Source organism: Capsicum annuum, chromosome 7 (genome assembly GCF_002878395.1).
Source record: "Capsicum annuum cultivar UCD-10X-F1 chromosome 7, UCD10Xv1.1, whole genome shotgun sequence".
Taxonomy (NCBI): Eukaryota; Viridiplantae; Streptophyta; class Magnoliopsida; order Solanales; family Solanaceae; genus Capsicum; species Capsicum annuum.
This window is the reverse complement of record NC_061117.1, coordinates 188,778,030-188,804,897: the sequence shown is the minus strand read 5'-3', so window position 1 is coordinate 188,804,897 and position 26,868 is coordinate 188,778,030. Positions and strand designations below refer to the sequence as shown.

At 33.7% G+C, this 26,868-nt stretch overlaps 1 pseudogene; it reads right to left on the bottom strand.

The window, feature by feature from the left end:
* Window positions 1-2,471: 2,471 nt before the first annotated feature.
* LOC107876720 lies at window positions 2,472-16,777 on the bottom strand (annotated as a pseudogene).
* Between the last annotated feature and the right edge of the window lie 10,091 nt (window positions 16,778-26,868).

Genomic DNA, 26,868 nt, shown 5'->3' with positions numbered 1-26,868 from the left:
TCCATCCTTGATTTTTTTCTCTAATGAAATGACAATCAATTTCAATGTGTTTAGTCCTTTCATGAAAGACTGGATTAGATGCAATCTGTATTGCAGACTTACTGTCAATCATAATCTTTATTGGTTGTTTCACCTTGATTTCTATTTCGTGATATAAACCTACCAACTATGTAACTTCAGCCACTGCTGATGCCATGCTTCTATACTCTGCCTCTACAAAACTTCTTGAGATTGTCTGTTGCTTTTTTGACTTCTATGACACTAGTGAGTCCCTAAATTTGATCAAGTACCCTGTCACAGACCTTCTGGTAGTTGGACAAGCTGCCAATCTGAATCACACCGGCATGTAACTTCTTGACTAGGTGATGCACTCATAAAGATCCCTTGTCCTGGTGCTAACTTCAAATATTTCACCACTCTAATAGCTGAATCCCAATGAGATTGTTTTGGCCTTTGCATGAATTAACTCAAGGTATGTATAGTGTAGCTTATATCTGGTCTTTTTATGGTCACATACAAAAGTTTTCCCGTTAACCTTTGATATGCTCCTATGTTTGACAATAAGGCATCACTTTGCTCTCCTGTTGCTTTATAAAATTCTACACTAGTGAGTCTGATATTAGTTTCTAAAGCTGTTGCTACAGGTTTTGCTCCACCAAGCCCCAACTTTGAAATTAGCTCTAACACATACTTTCTTTGATTCAACAATATTCCAATCTTGGATCTCAACACATTAATTCCCAAGAAAAATTTCAGTTCTCCTAAGTCCTTTACTTTGAAATGTTGATGTAGTGCATCCTTCGCTAAGTTTATCATCTTGTTACAACTTCCAGTGATTAGTAAATCATCTACATAAACTAATATGATTACTACATCTTCTCCTTCCTTCTTAGTACATAAGTTATAGTCATAATTGCTTTGTGTAAAATCAGCTTGTATCAGTGCTTCGGTCAATTTAATATTCCACTGCCTGGATGCTTGTTTAAGTCCATATAAAGATTTTAATAGCCTGCACACTTTAGTCTCTCCATGTCTTCTGAAACCTTCAGGAATTTCCATGTATATTTCTTCACATAAGTCACCTTGAAGAAAGGCATTAAACACATCCATTTGAAAGAGGTTCCTACCTTGTGATGCTACAAGAGCGATAACTAACCTGACTATAACCATCTTGGATATAGGTGAAAAGGTCTCATGATAATCCAGACCTTCCCTATGACTATAACCTTTGGCTACCAATCTAGCCTTAAATCTCTTCACTTCTCCATTTTCTTGAAATTAAATCTTGTAAACCCATTTTGAGCCTATTGTATTCTTCCCAGCAGACAGTTCAATAATTTCCCAAGTCTTGTTATCTTCAAGTGGTTTGATCTCATCTTTCATGGAATAAACCCATCTCTTATCCTTTACGGCCTCACTAAAGCTTTAAGGTCTACCAATAATGAGAAATTGGCTAGATAACATTGGTACGTAGAGGAGGTATTAGCATAAGATAAATAGTCAGATAAAGGATATAGAACGTTACTGCATTATGCTTTGGGCCTGCCAACATAGTATTTCATCCAAAGGGGTTCTTTAGAGGTCCTGGTTGATCTTCTTCTAGTATCAATATTAGGATCAGGACCAATATCAGTGGTAGTACTAACAGGAGGTGCAGGATTCGCTGGTGCTTGCACTTTAGGAACCATATCAGTATCACTTCATCATCCGAAGGTGAAGATGAAAAAGTGTGAAGTGAATCCATACCTGTATCATTAAGACAAACTAGATGAATAACCTTAGGGCATGATAATAGTGCATGTAGTGACTCTGGTGAACTGAAAGGGAATATAGTTTCCCTGAAAACCACATCTTGGATGACAAATATATCTTTAGTAATTAAGTCAACCAATATGTAACCTTTTTGCAGTTATGAAAAGCCAAGTAGCACCGCAGATCTTGATCTCGGTCCAAACTTGTCTTCTTTCAACAAATTTGTTGCATAACAAAGGCAACCAAAGACTTTTAAATGAGTGATAGAGGCTTTCTTATGAAATAGTAGTTCATATGGTGTATGTCCAGCTAGTGTAACTAAAGGCAACCTGTTCATCAAATAAACTACAGCCTTGATGCATAATCCCTAGTATCTAAGAAGTATCATAGCCTGAAACCTCAAGGCTCTAGCAATGTTTAAAATCTGCCTGTGCATTCTCTCTACAATCCCATTTTGCTGGGGAGTATAAGGGCAACTACTTTGATGCTCAATGCCAAGAGAAAACAACAATTCTTTACACTTAGAATTTACGAACTCTACACCATTATCAGACCTCAAAACCTTGATCATTATGCCAAATTGATTTTTTATCATGGCTAAAAACTGCTTAAGCACAACAATCACCTTAGACTTTAATTGCAATAAGTAAATCCAAGTAAATATAGAATGATCATCCACAATAGTCAAGAAATAGTATTTCTTATCATAATTTGGGACCTTATATGGACCCCAGAGATCCATATGTACAAGATGAAACGAAAAATCTGCTCTAGTTTCACTAATTGGAAACTATAGCCTAGTTTGTTTTACCAAGGGGAAAATATGACAGTCCTTTTCTAAAGTAGTGCTAGAACACTTATTTAACTCTGGAATCTTCTTCATGATTGTGGATGATGGATGTCCCAATCTCTTATGCCATAAATTGTACTCGGCATCACTCTGGTCATACGTATTATTTTCATCTTATTTGCTACCATAGATCCTGCTGAATCTCCATCAATCACATACAAGCCTCCTTGCTCCTTACTAATCCCCTTCACCCTGCCATTGCAGAGGTCCTGAAACACATAGAAATCAGGGAAAAAGGTGACAAAGCAAGACAGCTCTTTAGACACTTTTGACACTGATAAAAGATTAAATCTAAACTCTGGAACAAATAACACACCCTTCATTTTTTCATTCCCAAATAAGTAGGCACTTCCTGTGTTAGTAATTTCAGATTTCTCCCCTGTAGGCAAATGCACTTTATCTCTTTTAGAAGCATCTAGATTGACCCTATCCTTCAACAATTGCAGGTTTACAGTAACATGATGTGTGGCTCCGGAATCAATGACCCATTCAGTTTTAGGAAGAAAATGAGACATCAAGCAAGTTACAATACCTACTATATTGACATGATGCTCTCCTAAGTCCTTGTTTAACAAACTTAAGATTTGTTTGTATTATTTATCAGAAAAGGGGTTGTAAAACTGTTTTTCAGATTGAAATCTGGTGTTGCACCAAGAAGATAAAACTTCTCCATTAATCCTAGATGCTGAGCTACATCAGTGTTATTCACTATGGGTGGTTGCTCTTTTCTTTAGTTATCAAAAGTGTATTCATTTCTTCTCTATCCATCAGAATTACCAACACCAAATCCTCCACTTCCAGAAAACTTCCTATTTTGAAAACTAGGTGGATATCAAACAAGCTTGTAGCAGTTTCCCTTTGTGTGGCTTTTCATTCTATAGAAATCACACTGCTTCTTCCTTGCTATAAATCCTCTACCTCTTCCTTCCTGTGAACTCATGGAACTTGTGTGAATAGCCATGGTTTCAACTTTATCAGCTGCTTTAGCTGCTAAGTTTGCAGCTGCTACTTGCTGGGTGTCATCTTGGATAATCATGGCATATGCTTGTCCTAAAGTCAGAGCTACTGATTTCATGAGTATTTGTCTACGAGCTTGATCATAGGATTCATTAAGACCACTAAGGAACTGAAGAAGCCTTTGCTGGCTCAAGTGCTCAACATAATCTTTTGACCTCTCACAGCCACAATTAGGTGAAGGAACTGATACATCATACTCATGCCATAATTCCTTTAACTTTGAGAAATAGGCAGAAACAGAGTTAGTACCTTGCATCAACGTCGTAATTTCTCGATGCAATTGCCACATCCTCACGCGATTGACTTTGTAAAAACTTTCCTTTAGATCTTCCCACACAAGGTGTGCATTTGATGCATAAAAAACTCCGCGTAATAGATCTTCTGAAACCATATTCATTATCCATGACAAGACTAGCGCGTTACAAGTTCCCAGTGATCATGTAATTCAGGTTCGAACGACTCCTTCGTGCACACTCCATTCACAAACCCTAACTTTGTTTTCTCCAACAGTGCAATGCACATTGATCGACTCCATAAACCATAGTTTTCTGAACCAGTAAGCTTCACTGGAACAAGAACCGAACTCGGTGTATCCGTCTATCCAAGATACAGAGGATGATTGGCATCAATTTTGGTTCTCGTCATTGTTGTACGGGTTATGGAGCTTCAAAATGATTACTTCTCTGTGAAATTTAAACAACCAATTTGCGTGGATCACTCGAGATAACTTGGCTTTGATACCATGTAGAAATCTAGGCTAAGAGCTTCATGAATGTTTCCATAAGTTCTTCAATGGAAATCAATCTAGAGAGAGAAATATTGGAGAAGATATTTTTGTTATTAGATGAAATGAAGAATGAGTTCTCTGGATCTGATACACAACATTATATATGCACACTAAACAATAACTCCACTAACTGCTTCCAGCTGTAGACTATAACTAACTACCTTGATAGCTGTACATTCCTTGCCAGCTGTACATTCTACCTGCAATTGATCACATAGACTAACTATCTAAATATCATCTGTTAAGCCTAATCTCAACAAGGATGAATGCAAGCATGCATTACAATTATCAAGAATGTTCAATGTTCCATACATGTCAAGAATTTATAAAGGGTTGTCTTGGTACCTGCCGTAGGTGTGTGATCATAGAAAAAATGTGTAAATAGTTATTCTCCATAGTTCCAGCCTGGACATATCTGCACCAAAATGCAAAATGGCGATACAGTTAGAAATAAGAATATTACTGCTCCTTTATGGGAAGAAAAAAGACGCATAAGATCTTAAGTTAAAAACCTAAAAATCATCCCATGAAGTAATCCATGCATAAGCAAATAAAAAAAAAGGATATGCAGCCAAATAAAATATCAGAGAGAGAGCATACTCATCGAACATTGATCGGCTTCTACTGTACAATGACTTGTAGTATTCATATTCCCAGTCATCCAAAGAATCTTTCCTTATTGTAACCTGAACCCCCAGAAAAGTAACCAGTAAGAAGATTCTTATCGAATTGAAGCACGGCATTAGTGCAAGACAGAACTTATTACAATCTTTATGGGAAGTGCAAGATCAACAGCTCTTTCATTTTTGTTACGTCTTAGCAATAGACTTTTCAGAATTTTGTGCTTCGACAATACCATTGCATCTCTTCTCTCATAATCATAGTGCGACTCTAAAGGTTGTTCAATATACTAGAAAAAGAAGATGTTTCAACTTTACTATGTCAGCAACAAGATGAAGCCTCAAAAGTATGTCTGTTATTAATTAACTTACTCTCTTCCACCAGAGGAAGTGGTGAGAACGTATGTGGGAGCACTCTGAGCACTTAAAGGAGCTGTTGAATTTATCAAAGAACATACTGCACAAGATATTTCAGAATAACATTATTTGAGAAGCAAAAGAAAACAATATAAAGGAAAATAGATTTTTGAGTCATTTTGTCTTTCCCCCTCAGGCATAGAAACAAGAAAGAAACTTTATGTCTACCTAAAATCAAGTGCGAAGCAATCACAATCTTTGCAAAAGTAATAAGCATAAGGCTTAACTTGTAAGAAACGAACCTGTATAGAAGTAAAGAATTCAATTAACCGCACAACTATAAGAAGTAAAGAAAATGTAGTTTAATTTGCAGAAGTTAACTTACAAATGAGTACAATTCTCCAATACGGTTTTGCAGGGGTGTACCAGTTAAGGCCCACTTATAAGAAGATTCTAAAGCAAGAATGGCTTTTGTGGTGTTGGAGCTTACAAATTTGATATAATGAGCCTATGGACTAGAAGTTCAATCATTTAAGAAATTGCAGATAAATGATCTTGTGTCATATGTGTTAGTACATGCACAGCGGAAGCAATAATTCTACAGGATCAATAACTTCCATATTAGATAACATAACTAAAACGAAAATCAGAAAAATTACCTCTTGAAGCTTTCACAAAAATCATTTAATGTGTTAGCCTCCAGTTCCACCCTCTTCTAATATATCCTGATTAGCCTCTTTAACCAACACTTGTGTGGGCAAGTGATTATTGGATTCAAAGAAGAGATGGAATTCACTTTATCTTCTGAACCCTAAACCCTATTTATTCTTGTTTTCTCATAAATAAGGGAAAATCAAGAGGCCAACGTTTTTAGGCCTCTTTAGTTGTCCAAAACATTTTAGGCATCTTTAGTTGTCCAAAACATTTTAGGCATCTTTAGTTGTCCAAAACATTTTCAACCAATTAAAGTCAGAAGATATTATTTTCCTTCCAGAAGACCAGTAAATAATATTACTTCTTCTAGTAAGTTCCTTTTTTTTTTTTCCAAATTTAATTAGTTAATCAAGTACAACAGGGACCACATATTTATTAAGTGAGGCTTCCAATTATGATATTAATACGGTGATAAAAGAATTATCATATCATAATAAATTACAAATTATTCCACTAAAAATCTGTATATGCACTCCTCAATTTAATTTCGAAATCTATCATTACATCATATTTAACTCCCCATGTTAGAATTACCGACACCAATCAATTAAATTAAATTTTCTGAAAAATTTAACTCATTAATTAATTTAATCCTTTATTTATAATGCTTAACTTATTTCACATGACAGATACAAAATCCACCTGCAGGGTTTTCACGTGAAAACTTATAAGCAACTATAAAGGGGTGTCTTCTATCTCAAGTTCGAGACATGGTTCTATCAAATAATTAATATTTCACTAAGTGATTCGTCATCATCCAACCTATAAGGAATATGTTGACTCACAAAGGAGTCTCACCTTTTAATAGATTAAAACAATAAAACAAACCATGTAGATCATAATAATTATATCAATATTAAGAGTATAAGTACAAGTAATGAACTAGAGAAATCGTTTATTAATATTCAGAACATAAACGAATATCTCTAATAGGTCCGTTCAATACATCGAAATGTACTAGCACAAGAAGTTAGAATATTACCACTCCCATAATTAAGATCAAATTATATTTAATCTTGTGCTACAATCATCAAGATGTTTGTCCTACCTCATCTTTGATTGTGAACGTTAATTTATTACTTATAAGTACCAATAATATTAATCTTCCATGCACGAGCTAAAATACTCCATACACAAAATTGTCTACTATATAAGTAAAGGATACACATGTTAACACAATGATCTATTCAAATAAAGATTTTATTAATATAATAAATAGTCTTTGTATGGGATGAAAATATAATACTATAACACAAATTACATGGTTAATAGTATATCCTAACAATCTCCCACTTAGACTCATAACCCTCAATGCATAATTTTAACACTCATTTCTTCGACATGCTTATCAAAAACCTTTTGGGTTAAGCCCTTTGTAAATGGGTCCTCCAAATTGTTCTTTGACTCAATCTTCAAAACTCTCACATCACCCCTTTGAGTTATACCCGAGTACAGTGATATTTTCTCTCAATATGCTTACTTCTTTTATGGCATCGTAGTTCTTTCGAGTTTGCAACTGCACCACTATTGTCACATAAAATGGTAGTGGTATTTGAACTGAAGGAACAACTCCAAGATCTTTCACAAAGTTACCGAGCCAAACAGCCTCTTTAGTCACCTCAGAGGAAGCTACATATTCGGCTTCTATGTTGGAATCAACAACACATCATTTCTTGGTACTTCTCCAAACAATGGCTCCACCTCCTAAAGTAAACACATAACCTGAGGTAGATTTTATAGAATCTTTATCTGACTGAAAATATGAATCAGTATACTCAATAGGTACAAGATCCCTAAAGTGAAAAACAAGCATATAATCCCTAGTCCTTTTAAGGTACTTGATTATATGCTTAACCGCAGTCCAATGTTCTTACCTAGGATTAGACTGATATCTGCTAACCATTCCAACAACAAAGTAGATATCTGGTCTAGTGCATAACATAGGATACATGAGGCTCACTACACCAGAAGCATAAGGGACTACTTTCATTCTCTCTATCTCATTGGTCATTTTGGGTGACTGATCTTTTGATAGAGTAATTCCATGCCTAAAAGAAAGAAATCTCTTTTTAGAACTTTGAATGCTAAACATTGCAAGAATAGTATCAATATAAAGTGCTTGAGATAAGGGTGTGCATCGGTCGGTTCGATTCAGTTTTATGTGTTATTGGTTTGGTTTATTGGTTTTTGGTTTTTAATATGTAAAATCAATAACCAACCAATAAGATATTTTCTTATCAGTTTTGGTTTATCGGTTTTTGGTCCTTAATGGTTTGATTTTTGATTTGACCAATAATAAAATACTTATAAAATAGAAATAGTAACAACTAACATAAAAAAAATAAAATCTTAATTATCGCCAAAACCTACGCAATGCATTTTAGTTTACAAGAATCTTCAAATTTGAATTGAATGTTAGTTAGGAAAAAAATTGAATCTTAATTGTTGGAAGCTATAAATGTTTCAAGCTTTTTATTACTATAATAGCCGAACTTTATATTGTGCCTTTGTTGCCCTGAATAGGTTAATACTTTGTGAATCACTGAATTATGAATTAGTAGTGCATATAATCTATATACATACACATCTCTCTCTCTCTCTCTCTCTATATATATATATATATAGATAGATAAACAGAGAGAGAGAGATTTAAATATATAATATAAATAGTGATAAAACAACAACTTAGTGTATCCTTATTGGGTTGTCGGTTTAATCAATAACCCAATAAGCTAAAAGCGATACCGAACAATTTGCCCAATAAATTTTTTTATAAAATCAATAAAAAACCATTAACTCGATAACCCACCACCAATAACCCAATAACATTTTTATCGATTTGGTTTATCGGTCGGTTCGATTTTTCCACAGCCCTAGCTTAAGATAAGCCTAATATCCTTTGTTTGCGATCTCACATAAGCTTGATCCTAAGGATATGAGACGCTTATCCCAAGTCCTTCATATAAAAATGCGTAAACAACCACTCCTTAAAAAAATTCAACATGCTCACATTTTTTCTATGAGCAAAATGTCATCTACGTACAGAATCAAAAATGCTACTCTGTCTCCATCCTATTTTTTATAAACGCATGACTCATTTTCACATTTATTAAAACAAAAAGTCTTAATCAAATTATCACAACAAGTATTTTATGCTCTTGATGCTTATTTCTAACCATAAATGGATTTCATAAGTTTACAAAACTTATGTTCATTACCACTTTCCATAAAACCTTCTGGTTGTGCTATATAAATACACTCGTCAAGACTTCCATTTCGGAAAGCTGTCTTGATATCCATTTGCCAAATCTCATAATCATAATGAGCAACAATGAATAGGAGAATCCTAATGGATTTAAGCATAGCTACGAAAAAGTTTCCTCATAATCAATTCCTTCTTTTTGAGTTAACCCTTTCGCAACAAGCCTAGCCTTAAAAGTTTACACTTTTCCATCTACACCTCTCTTTTTCTTATAGATCCATCTACATGCAATGGTTTTGACTCCCGTAGGTGGTTCTACAAGTTCTTAGACTTGATTAGAATACCTAGACTCCATTTAAGATTTCATAGCAGCACTTCATATTTTAGCATCTTTATCATGTAGTGCTTTGGCGTAATTAAGATGTTCCGTATTAGGGTCCTCAGGGATTCTATCATACGATTTTCCCAAGAGCATAAACCATAAAGGTTTTCTAATAATTATCCCACTATGATGACTAGTCACTACAGGATCTGCTACATTTGGAACTAAATTTTGAACACCCTCAATGTCTTCCTGTACTATGATAGGTTCCTCGAGATTATCCTGAACATTTTCCTCCACAATTACAGACTGCTCGACGTTACTCCCACTACTTTGAGGTAGTGTAATGTCAAGTATTTGCTCTTGTGCAACCTCTTGCCTATTGATATTTCTCCTACTACATGGATGCAATGGTATGTCAATAATAGTTTTTGGAATTTTTTCTTGTGTTTCATTATTCATTATTCTATTTCTCAATTTTTGTAAAACAATTTTACTTCTAGGAACATGATTCATTAAATAATCCTCTTCAAGAAATCTGGCATTTGTCAAAATAATTACCTTCTGTTCCTTAGGACAATAAAATAAAGTCCCTTTTTTTCCTTTTGGATATCTAATAAAAATGCACACTTCTGTCCTAGATTCCAACTTATCAGTTTTTCCTTTTAGTACATGTGCTGGACAACCCCAAACCCGGATATGTCGTAGGTTAGGATTGTGCCCACTCCACAATTCAGATGGGGTTAACGGTACTGATTTTGAAGGAACCAAGTTCAAAATATAATTTGCAGTTTCTAATGCATAACCCCAAAAAGAAAAGGGTAAATCTGAATAACTTAACATTGATCTAACCATTTCCATAAGAGTTCTATTTCGGCATTTTGCCACACCATTTTGTTGTGGTGTTCCCAAAGTAGAATAATGAGATATAATTCCTGATTCTGATAATTATTTAATGAATTCCACAGAAAGGTATTCACCACCACGGTCAGACCATAATGTATGGATATGTTTCTTATGCCGCTTTTCCGTTTCCATCTTAAATTCATTAAATTTTTCAAAGCATTCAGATTTACAGAGCAACAAATAAATGTATTCATATTTTGAGTAATCATCTGTGAAAGTCACAAAATACTCAAAACCACCTCTTGCTTGTATATTCATTGGACCACACAAATAAGTATAAATTAATTCTAACTTATTACAGGATCTATTTCCTTTGGAAGGAAAATATTGCTTGGTCATTTTACCTTCTAAACAGGATTTACAAGTTGGAAGTTCCTCCATTTTCAATGAACTCAAAGGTCTATCAGAAACCAACCGTGAGATCCTATTTATATTAATATGACCTAGACATAAGTGCCATAAGTACGTTTCACTCAATTCCAAAATATGTTTTCATTTATGTGATTGATCAACATTATTAAGTTCCATTTTTTGTAGCATATCATGGGAAACATCAAATACAAATAAATCATGTATTCTAGTAGGAGAAATAATAAAATGCTTATTAAACTTAATATTTGCACAATTATTTGCAAAATAAACATTGTAACCAGCATCCATTATTCTTGAAACTGAAAGAAAATTCCTTCTTATAGAAGGTACGTAAATAATATTATTCAGTCTTAAAACTCTAGAAATACTAAAGGAAATAAAAATATTTCCTATAGCTAAGACTGGTTCCCCATTTTCTTGAAACACGTTCAGTTCATTTTCACTTAGGCGTCGTGTTTCCTGAACCCCCTGCAAGGATGTCCAGATATGATTGATTATTGGATTCCGAATCTATAGCCCAAAATTGGGTAGAAACAGCCGCTAAAAATGTTTAAACAACATATAAAAAAGATGCACCATGTTTCTGCATCTTAGCTGTGTAGCCGGTACACTGTTTATTATAATGACCAGGTTGCTTGCAATGATAACATTTTTCCTTAGGCTTAGCCACACCACCATTAGCATCTGAAATCTTACGAGAATCTTTCTTCTTTTTCTTTTCGTCTTTTGGCTTAGAATTCGAAGATGGAGGTTTGTCAACCATCAACGCCGTAGGAGGATCTTGTTGCTTAATGATTAATTCTGCCGCTTGCAGCTCATTCAACAGTTTTGCTTAAGTCTATTTTATTCATATTATAATTCAAGAGAAACTTTTGAAAACTGTCTGGCAGAGTCTGTAGGACCTTCTCAACCTGAGACTCCTTATCAATAACGGCACCAAGAATTTCCATCTCGTTCAATAGACTCATCATTTTAAAAACATGTTCCCTTACCGAAGTTCCTTCAACCATTTTTGTGGTCAAAAGAGCTTTCATGACCGTCTTATTTGCAGCATAATTTGGCTCACCAAACATCTCTTTGAGAGATTTAAGTATATCATAAGCAGTAGTCATGGACTGATGTTGATGTTGCAACACATTTGCCATAGAGGTAAGAATATAACATCTAGTCATCTCGTCAGTCTTGACCCACTTATCATATGTTTTAATCTCATCATCAGTGGGTTCATCTGATTTAACAGGACATTCCTCAACCAGCACAAATTTAAATCCCTCAGCAGTAAGAACAATATGTAAATTTGGTTTCCAGTCCACATAGTTAGGGCCTTCTAATTTATTTTGATTCAGGATAGAAGTTAAGGGATTGAATGAAGACATGGTTAATATGTTGTATAATAAAATTAAATAGATCATTAGACATGTTGAAAAATAATAAAATTCTTCAAAAACACATCAAACATATAACCATGCACATAAACAGTTAGAATCATTAGGGAAACTTAACCATTTAAGCAAATATACATGTAATGTCAGATATTTTATCTCTTAAATGAAATAGAACCAACTCATTTGGAGAGTCAACTGTTGATTTAAGTTAGATAAATATCACATTTCATAATTCTCTGTACCATTGAACCAACATGTAACTTAGTTGGAAAGTTAATACAAGTCATCAAAAACAAGAGACCATAAAACAATATTACAATATGCACGTTTATCCGATGGGGAAGATGACCGATGTCAATATGTAAACTCACATTATGTACTATTATTAACTACAGTAAATCATAAGGAATGGTCCCTATCACCACTAGTTTGGAAAAAATAATTTTTTCAGAATTTTTAATTTTTTCGAAAACATAAAAATGCCCAAAACCTCATCAAAATGATCCCTAATAGCCAAATAATGGTATGGATCACAGTTTGCTGTGTGTATTGTTCAGTGGGTCATTTTCAATAAATGTACCAAATTTTAGATCATTCAGAGTTTGTCAAAAAATTAAAAAACTCATAAACCAACCAAATCGGCAATTATTGGCCGAGCTGTTGCGAGGGACAGCAAGGCTTCCTACACTGCTTGGCCTTACTACTACTGTTCATACAGTGAGTAACGACTATAGCTGGTCATAGTCGAGATTCATCATCGTTTTGCACTTAATCTAAAAAAATAATTTTCACAAAATTATGCAAAATTCGTTTTATGCTTTCTTGATGATAAACTTAAATTCTGTTGTAATCACTAACATCATCGAAAATGTAAAAAATAGCTAGCAAGAACATGATATCAAAAACATGAAAATCAGCCAGCAACAACATGATTTAAATAATTATTATCCGAAATATGTACAACAAATCGTGTAATTTCTTTTACATTATCTAGCATATGTAAGAAGACTACTAATACCAATTGTTATAACATGCACAACGAAAACAATAATTCTACAGGATCAATAACTTACATATAATCTAGATAGCATAACTAAAACGAAAATCAAAAAACTTACCTCTTGAAGATTTCATAAGAATCATCTAATGCCTTAGCCTCCAGTTCCACCATCTTCTACTATATCCTGATTAGCCTCTTTAACCAACACTTGTGTGGACAAGTGATTATTGGATTCAAAGAAGAGATGACATTCACTTTGTCTTCTGAACCCTAAACCCTATTTATTCTTGTTTTCTCATAAATAAGGGAAAATCAAGAGGCAAACGTTTTTAGGCCTCTTAAGTTGTCCAAAATGCTTTAGGCCTCTTTAGTTATCTAAAACGTTTTCAACCAATTAAAGTCAGAAGATATTATTTTCCTTCCAGAAGACCAGTAAATAATATTACTTCTTCTAGTAAGTTCCTTTTTCTTTTCCAAAATTGATTAGTTAATCAGGTATAACAGGGACCGTAGATTTATTAAGTGAGGCTTTTAATTATAATATTAATTCGGTGATGAAAGAATTATCATATCATAATAAATTACAAATTATTCCACTAAAAATCTGTAATTGCACTCCTCGATTTAATTTCGAAATCTACCAATACATCTTATTTAACTCCCCATGTTAGAATTACCAACACCAATCAATTAAATTAAATTCTCTGAAAAATTTAACTCATTAATTAATTTAATTCTTTATTTATAATGCTTAACTTATTTCACATGACGGATACAAAATTCACCTGCAGGGTTTTCACGTGAAAACTTATAAGCAACCATAAAGGGGTGTCTTTTATCTCAAGTTCGAGACATGGTTCTATCAACTAATTAATATTTCACTAAGTGATTTGTCATCAACAAACCTATAAGGAATATGTTGACTCACAAAAAAGTCTCACCTTTTAATAGATTAAAACAACAAAACAAACCACATAGATCATAGTAATTATATCAAGATTAAGAGTATAAGTACATGTAATGTACTAGAGAAATCGTTTATTAATATTCAGAACATAAACGAATATCTCTAATAGGTCTATTCAATACATACAAAATGTACTAGTACAAGAAGTTTGAATATTACCACTCCCATAATTAAGATCAAATTATATTTAATCTTGTGCTACAATCGTCAAGATGTTTGTCCTACCTCATCTTTGGTTGTGAACGTTAATTTATTACTTATAAGAACCGACAATGATCTATTCAATTAAAGGACACACATGTTGATACAATGATTTTATAAGAAATGACAATGCTCTACTATAAAAGTAAAGGACACACATGTTAATACAATGATCTATTCAAATAAATATTTTATTAATATAATAAATAATCTTTGCATGGGATGAAAATATGATACTATAACACAAATTACATGGTTAATAGTATATCCTAAGAATATGAACTTTAGGAGTTCATGTGTAACCACCAAAGTGATGACTAGACCAGGCATAGACTACAAATCCGCATGCGGCATTGTTCAATGGAAATAGAGAGAACAGAATGTCCATGTCCACCATGTAGATAAAAAAGGATGATCAAACTAAAATTGAAGATGAAATTTCATATGATGAACAGTTAAGCAAAATATTGAACTTTAGGACAAATAAATCTGGTGTTCTTATGTATTGCTAAGTCGTAATAGTTGAAATATCTTGGAGGTAGGTACTCACACCTACATTATTCAGCGGTAAACTGTGTAGGTTTCTTCATAACCACCATAAGATTCTTCACATAATTCAGAAGTTAATTGTATAGATGATAGCACATTATTCAGCAGTTAACGACATAGGTTTCTTTATAATCACCATCGCTCATTAAAAGTTCACCATACCAATCTCTACATTTACACCTCTAATAACATGATTGACTTGAAGAACTGGTATTTATAAGAAGAGAATTGCATTAACAACAAATGAACACCATGTATAGGGAAACCAAGAATTTTGACAAACCACATATACTACAGATAGAAAATGCCTTTTTTGGTTTTTTTTAATTAAGGGCGGAGTGGTCCATATAAGGTAAAGATAAATTATGTTTTGATTTTATTAATAAAATTCTGAAATACACCAAAAAAAGAGCCAATTGAAGAAAACAACCTAATGCTGAATCTATGAATCTATGACTTGCGTCATCAAAAATAGTGTGATTCCACTTCACTAAATGAAAAAATGAGTTCCTCTAGGGCATATCTTCATCAACCCTGATTGATTTATCAGCAAAACCATCATCATTCAATTTTTTTGCTGAAATTTCTACCTGAGGTTTTGAGTTCTTGCTGTTCTTCTTTGACTTTTTTGTCCTATAGTCAGCCTCGATGGTGGAGTAGGTAGTAATGACAAAATCATATTTCGACAGTTTATACAAAAAATTCTCCCTATTCGAGCCATGATAAACAAGAGTTTTATTGCTGCCTTCCTTGGTGCGATGTTCAATCTCGCAAAACCATTGCAGTGCCCCGACCACAGGACATACAACAAGAGTTCCTTTTACTGCAAGGATTTCCTGGGAAGTACTATGTAAAGATGACAATATACTGGAATCACTAGTAGCTTTCTGTAATTCGCGTTGAGTAAGCACAAATGTGATGGCTTGAACAGTCTTCCCCATTCTTATTTCATCAGCAAGAATACCCCCTTTAATATTCGTTTGTTCTTGAATTATTGACCAAGCCAACCACTACTTATGGTACCTCAACAGTGGGAAAATCAAATCTGGTGGTGGCTCAGTAGTTTCGGAAAGTGACACGTTCTGAATATCCAAGTCCAAATTATCTGAATAATTGTCAAGAAGGAATTGATCATTTAGTTGTCCCAGTATATCCCAAACCAAAAGTATGTAGAGTTAATTATGCATTATAATGCAATGAAAAAGAAACATAAATAAAGAGAGTATGTTTTAAATGAGTTGAACATAAAATATACGTTATGTGGGATATGAACATACTTTATTCCTTTATGAGTTGATGATTCAATAGTACTTTAATGCTTCTTAAATTTACATCTCCTTTTCTCCAATTTACTCCCTTTAACATGAGTTTATACACCTATATAAAGAGCATCTTTGGATAACAAAAAAAACACACCACAAAAGAAAAAAACCATCTTCCTCCTTTCTTCTTACTCTTGAATTGTTTTGGGCAATTGTTTTGGGCAGCGTCCAAACTTACATCCAGCAGTGCACGTGTTTGGAAGTAGTTGTGAAACCTTGGGGAGCGACTGGCTAAAAGGATTTGCACCGGAGTTGGGCCAAGATCGCTTTCAAGATAGTGTCTTGACACGACACAGTTTTTATGACTATTATCTTACTATTATTAATTCCAGTTTCATATCAATATTGTAATAATTTTTCTAATAATTTGAAAGAAATTTCACTTACATAAAATATTGATAAATAGTTATTTCTTTGAACCAAACCTTTCCTGATTTGTCAAAACATGTGCCATTGGACGAAAATAATTTTAAATGTTAGTCACAAAAAACTTCTGATTTCTTCGAAAAATTAGAAGTTATTATGTTTTATTTAATGAACCTTCTCCTGATGGTTCTAACATTACTACTCGGTCTCACATTGTTGGGGTTGATGATATTGCTAAAAAGAAATTCGAAAAGGATAACAAAATAATTAGAGGATATTTGTTGAACTATATGACTAATTGTTTGATTTATTTGTTACCTATAAATCTGCTAAAGAAATATGGAACAGATTAGAAAATAAATATGGTGCCCATGTAGGAAAGAAAAAATATGTTGTCGGACAATGGATTAAATTTCAAATGTTTGACAATAAATCAACCATGGAACAGGTCCACGAATAAGAAAATTTAATTGTTGATGTTCTCAATTAGGGCATGAAGATGTGTGAGATTCTTCAGGCGAATGTTCTACTTGAAAAATTTTCACCATCCTGGAGTGATTACAGAAATCAATTGAAATATAAGAAATAGAATTTAACTTGTTGACACCTAATTTTTGTCCTCCACTACTAAATTTAACCCTGGGTTTCTTCAATTTTTCATTAAAATTAAAATATTTATTTCATTCGGATAAATGCGCTCTAAAATATTTATTTGGGTTAATTTTATCATTTAATCAATGATTATATGTTTTTGTATTTACGTATAAATACAAAATTTTTTTATATAAATTTTGTTACTTAAATGAGTCTTTTTTAAATCAAAATTGGACTTTTACTGATCAAGCTTGAAAATTATTTCAAACAAATAGCTTCTTGATTTAAATAAAATTTACTGTCAAAAATAATTATTGAGATAAATATGTATTTGATTTTATTAAGTTAAGAAGCTTGGGATTAAAGGAAGTATTATTGTACCAAATTTCAATTTAATTAAGTCAATCTATTAGATTTGACCATAGTTGGAATCAAATTGGTCATAATTGCAATGCTCTCAGTCAATTCATTTTTAATTTGATCAAATTAAATAAATTTGGCTAAATTTTAAATTCCAATAGGGGTTATATTTTTAATAACCCCAAAATTCTCAAAAACTCTCAGTACGTCTACCCAATTCCCACTAAAAATAATTTTAAATTCTAAAATTAAAATTTGAAATTCAAAATTTATACAAGATTGTACAATTCCCCCTCAACTTTGTCCTTTCTTTAATTTTGAAATTCAAACATTGTACTACATTGTCTAATATTCCTCCACCTTATCTTCCACTTCACCTTATCTTCAGTTTTAAAATTTCAAAAACGCCCCTAAATTCTTTCTCCTACATTGGTGGATGAAAAGAATGAAATCTCCACCCTTTTCTATAAATACTACCACTATTTTGATAGAAAGACCAAGGCTTGAGAGGTGAAAAACCCCTGTTGAGCAAAATAGTTATATTTTTTTAGTAAAAATTTTGTTTCATAAAAATTGATCAGCTTCTCAATTTTCTTTTGAGTTTTTGAGTTGAAGACGACGTTTTTCGGTGGTGGTTGATTCAGACAAAGCTCGTAGTATCGTTTTGCTGCCTTGAAAAAGGTGAACGCGCCTCTTCCTTTTATTTTTATTTTTATTTTTTATTACCAGTTTCTTCTTCATCTCTTTCTCTGTAGTAATATTTATTTAAATCACATTTGTGAATGAGGTTGGGATTGTTCGCTATAGAGACTTTGATGGTCATAGGACTTGTTTGTGATGATTATGATCCTTATGTCATTATTTTACGTTGAAGTTGCAGTATATTGTAATTGATTCTTATTCACTATTTTAGCTTCATGTTGTTACGTTTAGGGCTATTGTTGTCATATAACTCAAATGGTATTTTTTTATTCTTGTAGGTTGTAATTTCATTTAGTTCTATCAATCTAATGCAAAAGTTTTATTTTTTTTTAGTTCTAGTATGTTGTTTGTAGCCTAATCGTTGTGGTTTTGATTTTGTTCGGGTTCATTTACAGTTCTTGAAAAACGACTTTAGTTGTTCAAGTTTTCATCTTTATTGCATAGACGAACCACTTCTAAATGTTTCCTTGACCTTTAAAGTCAATGAAAAACATGAAGTCGGTCTATAAACCAAAATTTCTACCCGAAGTTCCTTTTGTTTGTGGATTAATCATTGTGGTTTCAACTTTATTCGAGTTCATTTTTAGTTTTTTTGAAAAATTGCTTTAATTCAACTTTTTCCCTTTGATGCATAGTTGAACCACTTCTAAATGTTCCTTGACCTTTAATGTCAATGAAAAAATGAAGTCAATTTATAAACCAAAATTTCTACCCGAAGATCCTTTTGTTTATCGATTAATCATCGAGGTTTTGATTTTATTCGGGTTCATTTTTAGTTTCTTTGAAAAATTGTTTTAATTCAAGTTTTTCCTTTTGATGTGTAGTCAAACTACTTCTAATGTTCCTTGACCTTTAATGTCAATGGAAAAAAAATAAAGTCGATTTATAAATCAAAATTTCTCTCTGAAGATCCTTTTGTTTATGGATTAATCGTTGTAGTTTCGATTTTATTCGGGTCCATTTTTAGTTTCTTTGGAAAAATTACTTTAATTCAAGTTTTTCCCTTTTGATACGTAATCAAACTGCTTCTAAATGTTTCTTGACCTTTAATGTCAATGGAAAAGATAGAGTTGGTTTATAACCCAAAAGTTTTGACCTGAGGATCCCTTTATGACTTTATGCAAAGTTTACTTTAAACTTGCAAAAGAGAGGAAGGAGGTGAAACAATCTTGGTCAATTAATTTGTTTCTTCTAAAGCACTATCTAAACTCGCTTTATAATTTAAATTTTTAGTTGAAGGTTTAATCTGCGCATATATGTTGAGCTAAATCGTAAAAATTATACATTTTTATGAAGTTCACTCAAGATTCATTCTCATATTGTTAAATAAGAATATGTGCTAAAATGTTCGTTTCAGTCTTGGTGTGTTGCTTTCTCTTTGTCTTTATTTTGAAATTGTCTCTATGTCCTAAAGTTTTATTTTTCTGTTTATTCAAGTTAAAATGTGAAAGTCTGAAAATTTGTTACTACATTCAAACTGATTCTAGTCTTCCCTTTTTCTTCTTTGTTTAACATATAAAATGTTGAGTCCAAATGGACTCTCCTCATATGTATTTTGATGGTGGGCCAATGTAGCCCAGTTCCTTTCTGAGTCATCCTCTCGAGCCTATCAAACTAGTCGGATTTTTGGAGAAAGAATTTGACGTCGATGGGACAAACTAGGGTTAAGGTTTTTTTTCAGTAGCTAAGAGACATGAAAAGTCTTATTTCTTCTTTATTGCATTATTTATCATTATGGTTTATTTATTTATTTATTTATTTATTTATTTATTCATTTGGGCCTCGAAGCCAAAGTTATAAATTAATACAGGTGAAGTCGATTATAGCCCAAAAAGTCCAAAAGATAGTTTAGGACAGGTGATGGGACAAACCCTAATATCTAGATTAGGACAGGTGAAGATAGGTCGAAAGTCCAATTAGATTAGAACAGGGCTAATAGATTTGGGTTTAAGAGCCTAAATCACTTATTTCTTCCCCCTTTCCCTTTTTACTATGTTTATTTGCTATTTGACTTTAATTTTCTTAGAACTAGTTAGATACCCTACAAAGTCGTTAAAAAACTGATTTTGCATAAAACTCAGAAAAATATTCCTTAAGCAATTTCTTTTCAACAATTAATTTTTCTTTATATGTTAGTCAAAAGAATCATTTTTTAAACAGTTCGGATAACTGCAAGTTAGCGGACATTTTAGGTTCCTTAAAAACCTTCCTAAAATGTTAATGAGAACTGCTTACCTAGAATTTTCAAAGTTAAATATTTTTTTCTGTTTTGAAATCACTTAAGTAATTTATAAAGGTTTATTGATTTTACTCAATAAATTAAGTGGTGACTCAAAATAGTCATTTCTCTGCAAAATAAAAATGGTGACTCTGCTGGGGATCTTAACTAGGTTCTAACCAAATGTTTGAATTTGCCTTTTAACTAACTGTTATAGTGTTTAAATTGTTTACGTGCCTATATGTTTAAATTCTGCAAAGTTTAACTGTTGCATTTCATGGCATAGTCCTGCATAATTATTTTTAAACTATTTTGGGGTTTCGTGGATGATCCAGCCCCTATTGTTCAACTCCAAATAAAGTGTTGGAAATACAATGGTTTATTAGCACGTGAGGCATCTGATGGCTATTCGTATTTCCAAATCCAAGTCGTCCTCTTGGGAACCTGGTTCAAACCCACTCTAGATACCCAGGATAAAGCTAAACCAAAACCCTTTTAGGTATAAGGCTAGGATGACCCAATACTCGATGGGGGTATTGGGCCCATTAGAAAACTTGTCCTGCATCTACTAACCCCAAGTCAATTATAGACGAATCAGATTTATGTATTGAAGAAATATATATTTATTTAATCTAATCTGTTATCCTTTGGGGGTCGGGAGAAGTCTTTCCTTGCTTACTTTCATGTAAAGATACCTCAATCATACACCAATTGAGGGAGGAATTGAAGCAAGCCAAGTAAGAAATTGATATATTTGAACGGTTGCATCTAGAGTACAGTTATACAAAAATTGCTTGATCATCAATGGATGTCGCCAATGATAAGAAGTGGACAAAGCTAATAGGGCGAAGGCCAATAGAAGAGCATATTTTCTATCCCCTGCGTGAGACATTATTCTTTTTCTCATGTTATTTTCCATTTTTCTAAAGATTGTATCACTTTTGTGCAACTTTTGTAGGAATTTATGTCATTTATGTGCACCTATGAAAGTGTTTAGGGTAGAATGGATTGATTTTAAAAAGAATATACTTTCTTCAAATACGTTAGGCTAATCCATAGCTCAAAAGGGTCACCCAACTAGGATATGTGTTTATTATGTGATATAACTGTCTTATGTGTTTATGTGCGTTTCTTTGAATCAAAGACAAATTTATCCACTATGCTCTTGTGGATCAGTTTACATATGAGGAAAACAACTCTATATGGTTACTTATTGTCAAGTATCTTGTATTGTTTATCATATATAGGATCTAACGCATCTACCTTTGTGTTATTCTACTTTACAGATAACAGAAAACTACTCCGTGTAGAAACAAACTGGCAAACATCCTTACTTCACCGGGTCAAAAGTTCATAAAATTCTATCCTCTAACCATCATTCAAAAATGACTGGAAGTGATGAAGAAAATGCATTGACCACCAGGGATAATGTAATAGAGGAACAAAGCGAGATGATTGTTGAACTCGCGATAAAATTGGAAATGCTTCAGGAGGAGATGAACTGTACTCAAGATTTGGCTAATCTAGCCATCACTGTCAATACTCCCGCTCCAGGAGGACATGCGACTCCACTCCAGATCCCTTCCCTTAGTACACCTATTCTTGGGGACCATCCAAATAGCATATCATCCACCTTCGCTCCTCAACTTGTCTGAAACACCAATCGAGAAAATAACCCAGATACTTACCATCCATAAAATCCATCTCTAACCCCATAAATTCCATCTCCAAATCTACAAAATTCATCCCCGTATCCCCAAAGTACATTTTCAAACCCACAAAACTAGCTCCCAAAACCATAAAATCTATCTCCAAATCCACAAAATCTCTCTCAGATTCCACCAAACTATTCTTAAATTCCACAAGGCGTTATTAATTTCCAAAATGTCCTCTCTTCCCACCACCCAATCTCTTCTCATCCTCAAAATCAAGATACCCTCCCAAATCCTTCTCATGTCAGCATACCCTCTGACATCTACAATTTATTTCCTAATTCTGAGGTAGTTCATACGAGGAGAAGGAAAAAAAGTGGAGGACTGAGCATGAAAAGAATTTTTTCGCCATACATGAAGAGATTATGAGGATCAACAAATCTCACGGGAAAGGCAATAATGATGCTTTCCATTATGATAATCTGTGTGTGCATCCCAGAGTAGATCTACCAGAAGGGTACAAGGTCCCTAAATTTGAAGCGTTCAATGATATCGGAAATCCAATGGCCCAACTAAGAAGGAATTGTGATCAAATGGTTGGGGTAGGAATAAATGAGCCATTATTGATGTGCTTATTCAGCCGAAGCTTAAGCGGTGAAGCCTTAGATTGGTTCACATCTCAAGAACTGAAAAGATGGTCTAGCTAGAGGGCATTGTCCAAAAGTTTTCTCAATAGATTCTCATTTAATATTGAGATAGTACCTGACCGATACTCACTAGACTAGATCAAGCAGGATAAAGATGAGTGTTTTTGAGACTATGCCTTCCATTGAAGAAAACAAACTGCTAAAGTACAAATTCCCATATCTGATGAAGAAATGGTATTAGTTTTCTTTTATGCTTAGGAGGGAGAACTTTATACCAGGATGATATCCGTGGTCTGAGCAATTTTCATAGATTTGGTAAAGATTGGGAAATCGTTAGAGGAAGGCATCCGAACAAGACAATTTGCCAAAACCCCAACATCATCTTAATCTTTTGCATTCTCAAAGAAGAAAAGAGAGGATGTGACTGCGGTCTCTACTAATTCTGTTGATAAATTATAGAAGAAATTCAAGCCAAGGAATATTCTTTCCTCACTTCCATCACCAAGTTTCAGCCTGTATTCAATGTCCAATCCCAGTACCAAGATCCACTTCCAAATATCCAACCCCATTACCAAGATTCACGTCCAAATATTTTACCCAAGTATCAAGTTCCGCTGCTAAATTATCAGTCTCATGTTCAAGCTACCCTTCCAAAAATTAAATAAATGTCCAAACACCACCAAACTATCATTAAGTACCTCCTCCCGCTATTCAAAACCAGTATACCCCCCTCACGTCTAAGCCTCGAAAAGAAACCTCTTCAAAAATTTACTTATTTGGCTTAAAGTCGTACCCAGCTCTTCAATAGACTGATGAAAGCTGGTTATTTACAGCCTATTCCATCAAAATCTACCAATCCCAATTCCCAATTCTTTCAGGCTGATCAAGTCCGTGCTTACCATTCAGAAGAGGTCAGGAATAATACTAAAGATTACATCAATATGAAACAAAAGATCCAAGACTTAATTGATCATAAGATTGTCACTCTTCAAGCGCTGACACCAAATATCACCAGTAATCCATTGCCTAATCATAGGGAAGCCACGATTAGTATGATCAAAATAAAAGACAAATGGGTATCTAACAAGAATATTACTAGGTGGATTTAAAAACTCTCAAAAATATAGTAGGAGTGAAGAAGATAGAGAGAATTGTAGATGCCTTAAGTGTCAATGAGACGCCCCCATTTATAGTGATAAAAACCCTGACTTAGGTGTACACTCCTCCACCTAGGAAGGAATTCATTGTAGAGATCATCCTTGCCCAAGGGATGACACGGTCAGGCCGATGCTACATTTTGTAAGATTTGACCAATAGGAAGGAATCACAAAAAAGGCCAATCACTAAAAGGGAGGTCGAGGAAATTTTGAGGCCTATGCAACCGAAAGAGTATTCAATTTTCAAGCACTTAGATAAGACTCCAGCCTAAATTTCTATTTGGGCATTGTTAATGAATTCGCAATACCACTGACAAGCTTTATTAAAGGTCTTAGATAAAGCATATGTTCTCGTAAGCACAAGTGTCGAGAATCTTTCCACAATGATAGGGAATGTTGTGGGAAGTCATCGCATATCAATTAGCGATGAAGAGTTTTCATTTGAGGGAGTGATGCATAACAAATCCTTGCACATCACTGTTATTTATCGAGACTATATGATTAATCGGGTATTGATAGATAACGGATCTAGTTTAAATATTTGTCGTCTAGCCACATTGGTTCAAATGGGTAATGATTTGGAAAAATTCATCAAAGCTACGTAAATGTACGGGCATTTGATGGAGGGAAGAGAGATACCATAGGTGAAATTGATTTGTACATCCAGATGGGGCCTGCTGAATTCAAGACTAAATTTCATGTTATGGATATCCATGCCAGTTACAACCTTCTCTTAGGAAGATCATGGATTCATGGTGCAAAGGAAGTTTTATCAACCCTTCATCAGTTATTGAAGTTTATTTGGGAGGATCATAAAATAGTCATTCAAGGAGAAGGAAGCCATGCAAATCATCCCAATGTTTGTGTGCCGGTGATTGAAGATATATCAAAGGGTAGTAGTTTTTATACAGTAGAGATTGTATGTGCTGCATAGAAAGATCTGACACCCAAAGTTCCAATGTCTTCTGTCTACAAAATGATTATGACAGTGATGTTAAGAAGTGAGTTCAGGCCCGATCGGGGCTTGAATAAAAATTTAGAAGGATTATTGAGCCCATTATGGTCCTAGAAAAAACATCTAAGTATAGGTAAGAATACCATCCAAAGAGGAGGATGAGATTGAGGATAAGTCAAAGGCGAGTCTGCCTAGGCCCTTGCCGCTCCTATACCAATCATATCCCATGTGTGAGATATCAAAAGATGATGGTCTTACGGATGGGATAGAAAATCTATTTGAGGAATACAATGCTATACTGGAAAATTTCTCGAAGTCCAGTGGGGTGAAGAAGGTTGCACCAGAAGAGGCTTTGCAAAATTGGACCTCCACTCCACTCATAATGTAATACCCCAAAAAATCCAAACCAATATTAGAGCCATGTACCAAGCTTATGCATAGTACATCATGGTTATTTTATATTTTTATGAGTAGGTTAGATGTATATTAAGGCTTTAAATAACTCCCAGCTATCAGACGAATCAAAACATTCCTTACCAACTGAATTCTTGAGAACGATATTGGCATAGTCAACTTCAAACAAGCATATCTCTCATTATACTTAGAATTTTTGAGCTTATGATCTATCAAAACATATATAATTTAATTATCTTTCCAACGATACCAATTTTACCTAAATCCGATATAGGAGCAAAGAGTTATTCCTATTTTACTCTAGCATGTCAAGCTGGAAACAGTGTGACGACATTAATGGTAGCTTACCATATTTGTGATGCCCTATCACGAAGGTCGTCAGCCTTAGGCAGAAACCAGTTCCTAAGTGACGACATTCGTGGTAGCTTACCACATTTGTGATGCCCTATCATGAAGGTCGTCAGCCTTAGGCAGAGTCCATCTCCTGTGTTACGACATTCGTGGTAGCTTACAACATTTGTGATGCCCTACCACGAAGGTCGTCAGACTTAGGCAGAAACCATCAATTCCATCTTCTATATGATGATATTTTTGATGGTTTATCACATTTTTTACACCTTGTCGCAAATGTCGTCAGGTATTATTTTCAGCAACTGGGAATTTATTTCATAAGGGTATTTTGGTCTTTTCCCTTCACTTCCCAGGACTTCTAACCCTCAAGGAACGTATTATCTTTCATTCTCTTTAGATAAAATATCTCAAAAAGCTCTCTCATACACTTTCAACCACAAGATTAGGGTTTTCTCTCAAGATCATCTCTTAAGGAACAAGAACATTCTTTCCTAAATGGGTTAAACCCTAGTCAAGAAAAATCAAGGGCAAGCCTAAGGATTTCTTCAGGAACCTTTAGAAACATTAGATCTCTTTCAAGATCAAGCGTTAAGGTATGCGTAGTGTTCATCTATGGATTCAATTCGTTTATAGAGTACAAGAATCATACTTTTAAATATTATTTTGTAAACTTTTATGGTGATATAAGCATGTACACATTGATGATTGTTGTTCAAGTTTCTAGATGATATCTAAGGATGTTTTTCTTAGAATATATGTGATTGTTGGTTGAAAATCATGAACTTTGGGTGGGTTGAACTAATGCAAGTATGAAATCCACCTATGCCTTAAAGAATGCATGTAAAGTGTTTGATAAAATGCCTAGGATGTTATAAGTTCATATTTACATGATTTCATGATATCTAAATGACAAGTCCATGTTAGCGATACACTTCAATATGAATGCCCATTCTATTTATGTATTCTTATGGTGATGACATGAAGTATGTATGATGATGGAAATATGAATTTTCTGTGCGAATTATATCCATGATTTCCCTACCATGTTTGAGGTGGTGATTAAATACATGAAATATACTATCCCCTACTTATGATATAGAGAATTGTGGACTCCAATATTATGATAAAG